This window comes from Fukomys damarensis, unplaced genomic scaffold (assembly GCF_012274545.1).
Source record: "Fukomys damarensis isolate Sample0158 unplaced genomic scaffold, DMR_v1.0_HiC HiC_scaffold_34, whole genome shotgun sequence".
NCBI lineage: Eukaryota > Metazoa > Chordata > Mammalia > Rodentia > Bathyergidae > Fukomys > Fukomys damarensis.
In genome coordinates, this window is record NW_022900946.1 from 11139212 (window position 1) to 11152231 (window position 13020).

A 13020-nucleotide genomic window follows, 5' to 3' on the forward strand; every position below is an offset into this window, starting at 1 on the left:
TCACTGCCCAGTCCTAGAGTAGCATCTGGCACAGAGAAGAGGGTCAGCACGATGGAGAATAAATAAATGAACAAATGCTGTTCTTTTTCCTTCCCAGAGAAGGCTGGTTACCTTCTTGAGGCTAAATTCATGGAAAGTGAAACTGAGGGGAAGCCACAATGCACAAATAAATCCATACAGGTCTGGAGGTTCCATGTGGATTGTTCCCTTTAGGTGCAACAAGTCTGCTTCTTGGGGTCACTCAGCCAGCAGGCCAGCACCTGGGGATGCTTCAGGCACAGGCTGAGCCAGGTCACTGTGGACAGTGCTTCTTTGGACCTCAGTGAGACGCGTTCTGGGTTAAACATTTAAAAGTTTAAGTGAGTCATGGCTCCTGGTGCTTATCACATACCCTATCACACAAAACAAAAACCAAAACACCCAGGAATGGCATTGTGCTTTATGACCCACCCTGGTCCCGAGTCCTGCCAACAGGTCAGAGGGACACTGCAAAGAAAGGGAGTTTTCTTCTCCATTGCCACATGCTCCTTGGGGATATCTTTGTCCTCGTGGATCTATCTGAAGTTCCACCTGCCAAGGAACCAAGGTAGTTGGTCTTTGTCAATGCTCGGGATTGCCAAGAGGTTACAGATCTGTTCTTTAATTGCCAGTCCAAAACTAAGCACTCCGAATCATACTGAAAAACTAACATAAAACCAAATGTACGAACATACCGAGTCCCAAGCCTGCCTCAGGCCAGCAAGCAGAGGGGCTTGCCTATGAGCTAGAGTCCCTAAGCCAGAAGAAAAGGGACAGGGATTTATGGGTTGTCTCAGAGTTGTAGGCGCTGGCTCATACCCAGGATGAGTTCATTACTTATTCTTAGAGACCGGACTCAAATTAAACAAACAGCGCCTATAAATAGAGTGGGGATACACTCAGCCCAGTGTCACCAAAAGGTCCTTTTCACAGGGACGGACTCACTAAATGGGTGTTCTCAGGTTACTCTAGTGGTGCTATGTGGGGAAAGTCGCACTTTCTCCTTTCAAGTGTCATCCAGGAGGGAAAAAAAGCAGGTCAGTGAGACGCCGGGATTTGGTCCGGTCCTGTCATCCTTGTCTCTTTTTTCCACACGGTCATTCACACTGTGAGAAGGGCCATGGAGGAAGGATGTCGTTCTGTGGACATGCTGGGCCCGCAAAGCTGGCAGTGGCCCCTGGGAATGGATCCTGGTTCAGACTGTATTGACAGAGTGTTCTGGCCTTTTAGATTAGATTGCAAACTCCCTGTGGGAAGTGCCCAAAGGCTAGGATTTCCTCCTGCTTTTCCCCAGTGCTGCCAAGCAGAGGGATGGCTAGAGTTTCCCTGACAGACCCTGAACGGTGAATTAAAAGGACCTTCCTCATGTATGCTGGTCTTTATAGCGGGAAACAACATGGACATGTGTCCCAGCTCTGGTGTGACTGGTTTTAGGCACACCGATGCAAGATTCACTAGATCACTATGACAGAGGCGTTTTGGGTGCTAGCACCTGGAATAACTATGAATGAACACAAAGCCACAGGCCAACAAAGTCAGGTGCTTACATAACAAGAGCTACCATTAACTCTGTGTTTGGCCAGGGCATTTCAGGCACAATTCAAAGAGCTTTGCAAATGCCCATTGAATTTCCCGACATCTGTCGGGGAGGGACTATGACTATGTCTGCGCTGTAGACAAGGACCTGACGATATACTTTGTGCCAAGTTAGGGTTGAAAGCTCTACAGTTTAGCGCCAGAGCCGCATCTCTCATATTAAGCATTGAATGGTCTTTCTGTTGAGTTTTCTGCCTGGTAGCTCCTCTCCACCACAGAACCAGCCCTTCCCACTTTTGGCCCAGGTGCTTCTGGTGCCTTCTCTTGGAGTGGAGCTGCTGATTAGACCTCCCTATCCGCAGCACTCTTGCAGGCAGGGCTGGGGGACATGTGCCCGGCAATCAGAATGGACTTCGGGACTGTTGCTGGGAAGGTCAGGAGGAGGACACCGCTGGACTTCCCTCTGGATTAGTGGGAAGCAGGTAGCCTCAGGGGTGACTGGTTCCTCCACAAGAGGCCTGCCTGGCTGCGAATGAAATCAGGACTGAGAGAGAGCAGAGCTGGAAAATGAATGCTGGTGCCATCATGTGAAGCCTGAATTCGGCCTGGTCTAAAGGTGGGATCTATGCCCCAGTGTTGCACTTTCAGGAGGCAGTGTGTTCCCTTTGCTGCTTAGAGGTCATTTCCTACCCTTTACAATGGGAAGAGCCCTATCAGAGAAAGGCAGACCCCACATCAAATATGATTTGGTCCCAAGTAGTAACTCAGCCCCATCTACGAACAAAAGCCCATCCTCAAGCCTGCCTCTAGCACTGCTGGCTTCTTCCAGAAACACATGTTCCAGTCCCCTTCTGTTCAGATCCAAACCATCCCCTCGGGATGCACGAGTCAGAGCCATGCTCCTTGGTTGCCATGGTACAGAACTTAGGCCCCACTTAGCACTTGTTTTATTCTGTCTTGAAGCGCTTGCTTTGGCAGCACATATATTCAGCCTTGAAATACATTTGGTTATTTACAAGTCATTCACGAGCATTTATTGAATGTTTCGTGTGTGTCACATCTTCTTTTAGGGCTGGGGAATCAAAATGAATAATGTCAATATATATCTGAGGTCTTACTGAGCTTCAGGGACTCTGGATGCATTAGTTATGGTACCACATCTCCTTAAAATCTCCCCTGAGTAAGCGTGAATAACATCTTTGCTTTACATGTCACAGGGTAGTAAATGAGGAAATTACAATGAGGCTCTGAGATTCAGAAGCTCTGAAATGGCAAAGTAAATCACTAGATGAAGATGTAGATGTTCACAGCAAATGCTTTAGGGTTTGTCTCACCACACAAATCCTTCCAACTTCACAAATCCTTGGTCTATCAAAAGGATATAAAAGAATCAATAGGTATTAGAGGATTTTATGAAGCTATTTTTCTTCAAATACCAATCTCATTCACCTCCCAACAAGCACACGTAGAAAATGTGCGGATTTTTTTTCACCTAGTCCTGCACCCCAAGTCCAGCGACAGCAGCTTCCTGCAGAAAAGAATCTATTGAAGCTATTTTTCTTCAAATACCAATCTCATTCACCTCCCAACAAGCACACGTAGAAAATGTGTGGATTTTTTTCACCTAGTCCTGCACCCCAAGTCCAGCGACAGCAGCTTCCTGCAGAAAAGAATCTGTGGGGAACTGGGACAGTATTTGCCAAAGTTGGAGAGATGGGGGGCCGAGTCAAAGGACTCTGTGTGATTTACTCTGTGAGCCACCAGATGGTAAGAGAAAACAGGGAGGATGCTGCTATGGTTTCCATCTAGAATGTTCCCCAAATCCCCGTGTGGTGAAGGCTTACTGCTACTGGGGGATGGTAGGGATCATATGTCCTCGAAGGGGACTGTGGGACCCCGTCTTGTCTGTCTCTTTTGTACCTGGCCCTGAGGCGAACCAGCTTCCTTCAATACAAGGATTAACCGATCACTGACTGAGACCTCAAACTAGCCAGCTAAAATAAACCCACTCTCTTTATAAATTGATTGTCTGGGGTATTTGTTACAGTTGGGGAGGGCTGACTGACCCAGAAGCTGAGGTGGTCTTGCACGGTGAAAGTTCGTACTGAAAGTCCGAGAGTTTCTTACTGACCGTCTTGGCCAACAGGTCATCATTAAGTACGGCCCCACAGGGTGGCCTAGCAGGGCAAAGGGCCTTCCTGAGACACAGCAAAGGTAGGATAGTCCAAAAGACAAGGCCATACTCCTAACCATGTTTCTATCCTCCAGGACGTTACTGTTGTGCCTGTACCTAATGAGAAGAGGCTGTGTCCTGGTCTCTTTTCTCTATGTCTTCTTGAATTCCCTTCTTTTCCTTAATTTATCAGAAAAGGCCCTGGACCAGTGTTGACAAAAGTGGGGCATAATCAAAAGTGGGAGATTTGAGGATGACTTCAATCAAGAATATGATATAAAGACCAACAAATCTTTGAACACCAAATCTGGGGAATTTCCTATTTCCAGGGTACCCCCAAAATAATGATGACTGTACAGAAATTCACATTATGAACACAATTACTGACCACTCAACTAATTCTAGGAGCCACGCTAAGGGCTGGCCTACACTTTTGTTTTCCTTTTCCTACATTTTGTGTTATAACCCCAATGACCCCACAAAATGGATCCTCCTATTACCATTTACAAAGGCAGTAACGAAGACTTGCAGCACTGTACCAGTGTTCAAAGCCAGACTATAGAGCCAGTTTTCTAAAACAGGTCTGATTCTGGAGCCTGTGGACCTAACCATTACAGTGTACTCAGCACATGGGACCTGGAGCCACCATGCTCACCAAGAATCACCTCTGCTATCCCTCCCTGTTCACTGTAATATTTGCTCTCCCAGAATCTTTGCTGACTTCTAATTAAGAAGCTCATTTGTTACAATTCAATCCCACAGGGCTTTCTGCTTGGAAGCTGTTTGAAATTTCTTGAGAGCAAAAACATGGTGCGTGTGTGGATGGAAGGATACAACATGCGGCTATGAAGGTGGTGAAAACACTGGGGATCTTTTCTCCCTTTTAGGAGATAATTCACGGACCCTCATCTAAGGCAGGCGATAATATTCGGTGAATTTAGAGGCCAAGACTCGATCTCTCTAGATGTGAGAGCTACCCCACTGTGGAACTGAGCAGTCATGTGCCAAAGGGTTCCTCCTACTCCCCTGAAAGGGATGTCTCAAAACTATATACAATAAACAGCATGTTAATGAAAGCTTTAATGTAGCAGACGAGAATGCAGGCTTGGCAGTCAGATTGCCGTGGTTCAATTTATTAGCGATATATTCGGATCAAGGTATTGAAACTCTGAGCTTCAGTTTGTCAATCTGTAAAAAGATGCTAATTTGCATTTCCAAAAGTCCTCCAGTGTTCCCCGATACTCTACTTTGTTCTCCCCTCTTGGTACATGATAAAATTATTATTCTGTTTTCACCCACTTTGAAGTTAACCCCGACTGTGTGACATGCCAGCCAGTGAAATAAGAATGAAAATGATTTCTCATTACTAGGTAGAAGCTTTAAGAAGGGTTGTGTCTGTGTTGCTATAACAGAATGCTAAGAACTGAGAAAATGATACGTAAACGTATTTCTCATGGTTTTAGAGCCTGGGAAGTCCTGGAGTTTGGTGTCACTCTCTGGCAAGTGGCTTTGTACATGGTAGGAGGGCAGGCAAGAACACATCCTTTTATCAGGAGCACATTCCTATAATAACTAGGAGCTTTCTGAAGAGGAGGGAGAATATCAACAATCGCTGCAGTAAAGATCTCCTTTTGAAATAAAGGAAATCCTGAAAAACTGGACCGAGCTACAAACATCTGTACAGAAGACCCACCCAGACAGAAAAAGCCAATTGTTGTATTCACTTGCTCAATGACGTCATGTCTCATTATAGAACAGTGTTAAAGAAAAGACAGAAACAGACAACCTCAGACCAGGTTTTAGTTCTGAAAAGGTTGAGACCTAGTGAGCCAGAAGCCAGTCCTAGTGGGGTTCAGACTCTCCCAAGGAGAGAAAGGACACCAGAGCCAGATTCTTGATGTCCTTATGGGAGAGGACTCTCCTTCCTAACAACAACGACCTTCCATTTCATCCTCCCTTCCTGCAAGCCAAAGATGTCAACTTGAATGGAGAGTACAGTATGAAATTATTGATTCTGGTAAACAAGGCACATTTTATAACTTTTTGGTTATAAATACTAGGAAATTATTGTGTTTCTGGTAAATTATGCACGTTCTACAACCATTTTATCATGAAAAGGTTAGTTAAGGGGAGCTTTGGGAGGTTTGGAACACATTATGGTTATTTCCATTATTTCTTATGGGAAAAGTAGTCTTGACTTACAACTAACTTGAGTTACAACTAGCCCTCAGGAACTAAAAAGAGTTCATGAGTCAAGGGTCCACTGTAACTATGTGGTACATGCTACCACATAGATGGACTTCAAGAACACTGTAGTAAGTTAAAGAAGTGAGATTCAAACTAGTACATATGCATAATTCAATTTCTATGAAATTTCCATAAAAGGCACATCTATTGAGTCAGAAGGTAGATCAATCAGAAAGCAGACAGATGGCTGTTTGGAGCTGAAAGTAGGATAGAAGACTGATTCCAAATAGGTTGAAAGGAGTCTTGGGAAGTAATGGAATATTTTAAAATTGGATTGTGATAATGATCAGCCAATCCTATACATTTTCTGAAAATCTTTGAATTGTAAACTTATAATGAGTCGATTTTATGCTACATAAATTCTATACCAATACGGCTGTCAAGCAAGAACGCTTAAGTACGGTATCTGACACGTAACAAATGTTCAGTAAGTGTCTGCTAAGAATGATAATTTTAAGAATGAAACGCTAGAACCAGACGCTGCAATGACTTGAATAAAATGCAGATCTGAACTAAATGAAGAAGGTAGGCCTGGCAACTGGGGATAGGCAGATGCTCTCTCCTTCCACCCACCCCCACCCCTGACTTTGTATTTCCTCTATGTTGCCCCCATATTCAAAAGGTCAGTGAACGTTTACATTGTCCCTCATCAACTCCACTTAGAATCCAGGGATCAGGAGGAGATTTTCCTTGTGGCTCCCCGTGGAGGGCCCAGGATGCTTTGCGGCATTTCAAGGTATCGCAAGCAGACTTAAGCTTGTCTGGCTGAAAAGTGCGTTTCACTCTGCATCTCACCGCTATCCTTGAACCTACACCGACAATGACAGCTTATTATTTTTAATCAACTCTCACCACGTGTTCCCTTACGTCTCCTTAACGCTTTTTTATGAGGCCTGGCAGAAATCTCACCAGAACTGGGAGGACAGGAGAGATGGTTGCAGAGGTTAGTTAGTGGTGGGGGCAGGCTCTCCTGCCACACTGCAGGAAACACACCAAGTATTAAAGGTTATCACTTACAGAATTGTGACAGAGTAATCCTGGTGTTTGAAGCTTCCCAACTCGTTACGGCAGCCCTAGGAAGCTGAGACAGCCAGCGGTGTAAGTTGTTCTTATTTATTTGATTTCAAACACTTTATAAAGGAAGAGAATCTATGATTTGTATTTACCATCTGGAAAACAACCAACCAACCAATTGGTCAAAGAAGGGAGGCATTTTTACTACATCAGGATAAGGAAGAAAGCCCATTATTTCACCTCAGTACATTCTTAGGTTCTGGAAGGTCCAGCCAATACTGCGAGCCTGGGTTCAATCTGACTATCGGATACTGTATATTTGACTTAGGTGACTTTTAAAAAACTGAATTAAAGTTCAATATTTGCTTGTTTATTTTTTTCTTTTTGAGACAGGGTCTCACTATGTAGTTGAGACTGACCTGGAACTCACTATGCAGCCCAGGCTGGTCTCGAACTCACAGCGATCCTCCTGCCTCAGCCTCCCGAGTGCTGGGATTACAGGTGTGCGCCACCATGCCCAACTTCAATGTTCAATATTTAAAAGACCTTATGGTTCACGTTTTTTTAAATTAAAAAAGTGGTAGTTGATTTTATCTTTCTTTTAAAAAAAATCTGAACACCCGTCAACACTAAGCCTATCTGCCAAGTGTCAGACACTGGTAGAGCTGAGTAGGGACTGCCCCCTTTTAGTCCTCCCCTGTCTGTTCCTGGCTTTACCTTGTGCAAACCACTCATGGGCATCTGAATTTTTGAACCCATTCTCTTGGACAAGAGACAGAAAAAGAGGTATGAAAAGCAGCAAATATCATTATCATGTTTACACTTGATCTGAGCCAAAAGGTTGAGAAGCGATTCATTATCATTTTTAATAAAGCAATAAACTACATGCAATATTCAAGACAATCAGCTGAAAAACTATGGCAGTGGGTGAGTTCTATAGGATGGTCTGTTATAAAGCTCATAAAAATTCATACAACAGAAAGGCCAGGGTGGGTAGGGGAAAGAGCTCAGTCACCATGTTCGGTAGCAACAAATACATCTGAATTAACTTGGCAAGAAATGTGCAGGACCCATATGGTCAAACTATAAACTGTAAAAGAACACCTCAACAAACAGAAAAACACACCACTTTCCAAATATAGCGAGGTTTTCCATTATTACCAAAGTAAGAACAACCTAAACCTAATATTTTTGAAACGACGAAAAGGATCTTAGAGTGTTCATCTAGAAGAACAAATGCTCGCTAATGGCCAGTTACAGAAAAAATTTCAAAAAGCATAATAACGGGGGCGGGGGGTGTATTCAACAAATTCTACATAGCCCAGGCTGGCCTAGAACTCAAGGCAACCCTCCTGCCCCAGCCTCCTGAGTGCTGGGATTACAGGTATGAGCCAACATTGCTGGCTCAAGAAATAAACTGATAAAACTTTCTAGGACAGCAATTTGTCATATATATCAAAAAGATAAAACATGGTCCTTCTCTGATTAGGAGTTCCCACTTATTAAAACTTATCCTGAGAAAATCATATGACTCTGCATAAAGGTTCCTTTTGAAAGATACTTATTTCACCTATGCTTCTAGTTAGGGAACTGAGAACAATCTTAAGAGTTGACAATGCAGGACTGGTTTAATAAAATCATGGAGGATAAGAGTATATAAGAGCACTGACCAGCATCCATCGTGATTGGTTGAAGGCTGTGATTCACGTTTGATACATATTTTAAGCATCAGACACACAATGAAATACTCTGTACCACTCAGCTATTGATGTAGAAGGGCACTTATGACATTGTCAAACTGTGTAAGATGTTAGGCAAAAAACTTACAAGCTAGAATACACTGCACATAAGAAGATTCCACTGTAAGTAAAATGTGCCTATGTGACTAATGACAGAAAAAGGTCTAGGATACACGCTGAAGTGCAAGAAATGGGATCTCTGGCTAATAAAGTAATACATACGCCATGGATATTTTAGCCGGATGGGTCATCGAAGGTATTAACTCAGCCTGTGTAAGCCCAGAACTTGTACTGTGTGCTTAACCTTAGAGCTAAACTTCTAGCTCCCCACCAGCTCCTTGCTACTGGTGTCCCAGAGCCTAGACTGTCCCACCAGGCTTCCCTTCCTCCCAGATGTCTTTCCCAACTTCCAAGACCAGCTCAGGGATCTCTCCTCTGCGTTCCCAGGGAGCCCTATTTGCGTTTCTACGGCAGTGTGTACAGTGCTTCGAAAGCATCGCTCTGTGTCTTCCCCCTGCCCGTGCAGTGTGAGTGCCTTGAGGGTAGGACCATCAGCTTTTCATTTGGGTAGGCTTGGCCCCTGGACAGGCCCCGGGCACAGAGAAAGCGCTCAGTGAGGGTGTTCCCGACACTAGGGAATCTCAGACTTGGTCGAGGGGAGTGGTGTGCACTGAGGGAAAACTGGCTCAGATAGCAAGTCAATTACGATAGCTGTGGGAGGGCTCAGTGGTAGGTAGAACGGTTGCAGGCTGCAATGTCATTCAGTATCAATTTCCTGAAGGCAAAGAAGAATAAAGGAGGCCTAGGAAAAGAGCTTCCTTGGTTTTTCTCCTTCTTACCATCCTATGTTCTTAATAAGACTTAAATCAATCTGCATCTCATTTGTCTCTTTCTTCTCTCCCCTGATGAAAAATCAGCTCCCAGGTCTTGTTTGGCCCATTCTGTAGTAAATTTCTAAGGGGAAGCACAGCACTTAGTGTGACGCTGCTCGTGATTAATATTTGCTGAACGAAGAGGCCTTACATTCCTCATCTGCACCACCAAAGCTGCCTCCTCTGGCTTCAAAGTCATGGTATGGGACGCTGGGTTTCTTCAGTGAACTTGACCTAAAGCATCTTATCAATCTGCCTAGCGTATCAGGGAGAAAATGAACAGGGATGAATAAAACTTGATTTAGTGTAATTTATTTAAATTTACTATTATTACTTGAACTGTGTATGTTGTAATGACATTTCCCCAGAATGTTACCTAATTTATTCAAATGTAAACAAATAAGCACCAACTAGAAATGATCTTAAAACAAGCAAAATATAGAAAGAAATGTGGGGTGGGTAAGGATTTAGCTTAGTGGTTCTGCAGCCTGTTTTGCTAAGCTCAAGGTCCTGAGTTCGATCCCCGGTACGCCCCCGCCCAAAAGAAAGAAATGTGGGGACTATAGTTATAAAAGAGGAAACTAGAAGTGGAACTGCAGATATTAAAAGACTAACACATTCTCTAATAAGTCAGAAAACTGACCAGGGTGATTACTATTATTACCTCCCTACCCAGCATTGGATAGGAAATCCCACAGAGTAACAAGACAGGAAAAATAAATTGGAGGCATGGAGATTAGAAAGGAGGAAATAAAACTGTCATAGTCTTCTGATAACAGAATGAGTGCGGAGAAGAGCCAAAACAAGCCATAGATAAGTTATTAAAAAATGAGATTTAATTAGGTTCCTAGGTGTCACATTCAAGTGAAAAATTAAGTTGCAAAGTAGAAAACGTAATCAGGAAGAATCTTCAATTGTATAAGAAAATTTAAAATATCTTAGAATAAATTGAATAAAAGGTATTTATGATCCCAGTGGGAAAATTACAGAACTTTATTAGGTTATGCACAAGAAGGCTCAGTAAATGGAGAGAGAGACACACACTGTGTTCATGGATAAATACTGGGAAGATGCCAACGGAACCCAGATCAAGTTTTAGAGCCACGGCAATTGTAATTAAAATCTCAATAGGGATTTCATGGAGCTTGAAAAAGTGATTCTAAAATGTATCATCTGGGGCCAAGAATTATGAGACCACTTGCAAAGAAAAAGAGCAGAGAGAGTGCTAACATATATCAGACAATTATAAAGCCTTAGTGAGGCAGTGTAATGATGCAGAGAGAAACACATTTATCATAGCGCAGAATCCATCCCAGGAATAGTACGTACATGAAATGATACTTTGGTATATGACAGATGTGGGAAAAGTCAAATATTGGCTCATTACCTGATATCATACATAAATAAAACAAACTTTAAAAACTCTGAGAAAATACAGACAAGTTAAATATTGTTTAAATACTATGGTAGGAAAGATTTACTAAATCATTTCTTAAAATATATATCAAGCAAAAAGAAAAATTGTAAAAGAAAGATGCATTTTTCTAATCCAAGAACTTCTGTTCATCAGAAGATACCTCAAAGAAAATGATAAGAAGCCATTAGTTCTCACACACATACTGATTTACCGATAGAAAATTAGGGCAACTGCTTTCCAAAAACACTTTGACACCATTCTGTAAAGCTGAATATACTCATGCTATAATTAAACAGTTTGACTTCTAGGCACACCACAGGGAAATGCTTACATGTGTGTAAGACAAGATGCAAAAACTGTTCATGAAAGTACAGATTTGACTCATCTGATGAGCAATGGCAGACTTGCTGAATAAATGATGGTATGTTCATACAATGAAACATTACAGAGAAGCTGAAACAAAGGAAAGCAATGTGCAGCAACAGGATGGATCCTGTCAATAGAAGCTCTAAAGAATGATACGTGTAAAGTTAGGAACAACAGATATATATATATATACACGCACACTAACTTTCGGAATACACATAATGCATGTAAGAATCTAGTTGATCAAGCCATGTGTGCCGGTGCAGGCCTGTAACTCAGCACTCTGAGCAAGGTGAGGCAAGAAGATTGCAAGTTCAAGCTCAACCTAGGTAACTTAGTGATTTAGGGAGATGCTGTCTCAAAAATTTAAAAAAATACAAAAGGGCTGGGGATATAGTCAGGCTTCTAGAAGGTCTGGGTTCAATCCCCAGGACCAAAAAAACAAACAACTGAAAAAAAAATTGATAAAATCAAGCCAAGTATGGTGGAATATACCTGTAATCCCAGCACTCTAGGAAGCTGAGAAAGGATCAAAAGTTCCATCTGATGCCAGGCAAATTAGTGAGGCCCCATATCAAGATTAAAAAGCACAAAAGGGCTGGGGATATAACTAAAATAACTAACAAAATGAAAGTAAGTTGTGCATGGATCAGTGGTGCGTTTCAAGAACCAACAATCACAATGACGTAAATTCTATGTATCAGCGGCCAAATTACAAAACTATTTTAAACAAAATTTGGACTATGATAAGGGAAATAAGATTACTCATCAGAGGAAGTTTGCATCTGGATCACAAGGTTGAAGATGTAGTTCACAGGGTCAGAGCAAAGGTTTGGGTTCCTGACTAAAAGCTCCTGGATGAAATTTAGCTTCAGGATAGCTCTAAGGAGTAAATGAAAAAGACCTACCAGGAGAATGTTGTTCCTCTTATAAATGTGCCTTTGCATTTTAGAACTGTTCTTTGACACTGCTCAGCAAAACCAGCGAACAGCCCCACACAACGGAGGATGTGGGTTCCTTGCTTCTTAGGACGACTGAACTCTCCCTTCGGCTCTGAAGGCTTGCCTTGGGCTACCTTATTCACACAAGGCACTGAATGTGAAACATGGCCTTGCCTGGCAGGTTGCCATGGAGACGTGTTCTTTTACAACCCCTGTAACCCATGCTCGGAGCACCCAGAACTCTGTAATGCACATCAGAGCACTGTGAGGTTAGGTCATTTCAAAGCAATGAGTGTTTTATTTTTTAATTTAAAAAATATTATTAGCCTGTTACTGTAATTCCATTACTATAAGCACAAAAGTTTTCCCCACTTTTTGGACCCTTTAAGACCCAGCAAACAGCAACAGCCTGTTAACTTCACCTGCTCCGCTGTTCTGGCACTAGTAGCCACTTCACGAATGCTTGTTGAAAAAACTGGCATGATTTTCCCAAATAGTAATTTTGCAGACCCTGGATTTCAAGAGAAAAAAAAAATGTTGTGTGAAACACTTTCCTTCAAGATTGTACTTTATATAGCCAATATTGACCTAAACTGATGAATGCATTTATGAGATGGGAACTAAAGTTGTCTACAGAGGCTACATTTGTATTTAAAGAGCTTGGGATTGTTTGAGTCTTTTTTTTTTTTTTTTTTTT

At 42.4% G+C, this 13020-nt stretch overlaps 1 long non-coding RNA gene across 1 annotated transcript in view; it reads right to left on the bottom strand.

The window, feature by feature from the left end:
• Positions 1–12693: 12693 nt before the first annotated feature.
• LOC117284114 overlaps positions 12694–13020 on the bottom strand; it is a 3543-nt gene continuing 3216 nt past the window's right edge. The window contains exon 3 of the long non-coding RNA XR_004515189.1: positions 12694–12834. This is a non-coding gene — a long non-coding RNA (uncharacterized LOC117284114). The remainder of the gene's footprint in view (positions 12835–13020) is intronic.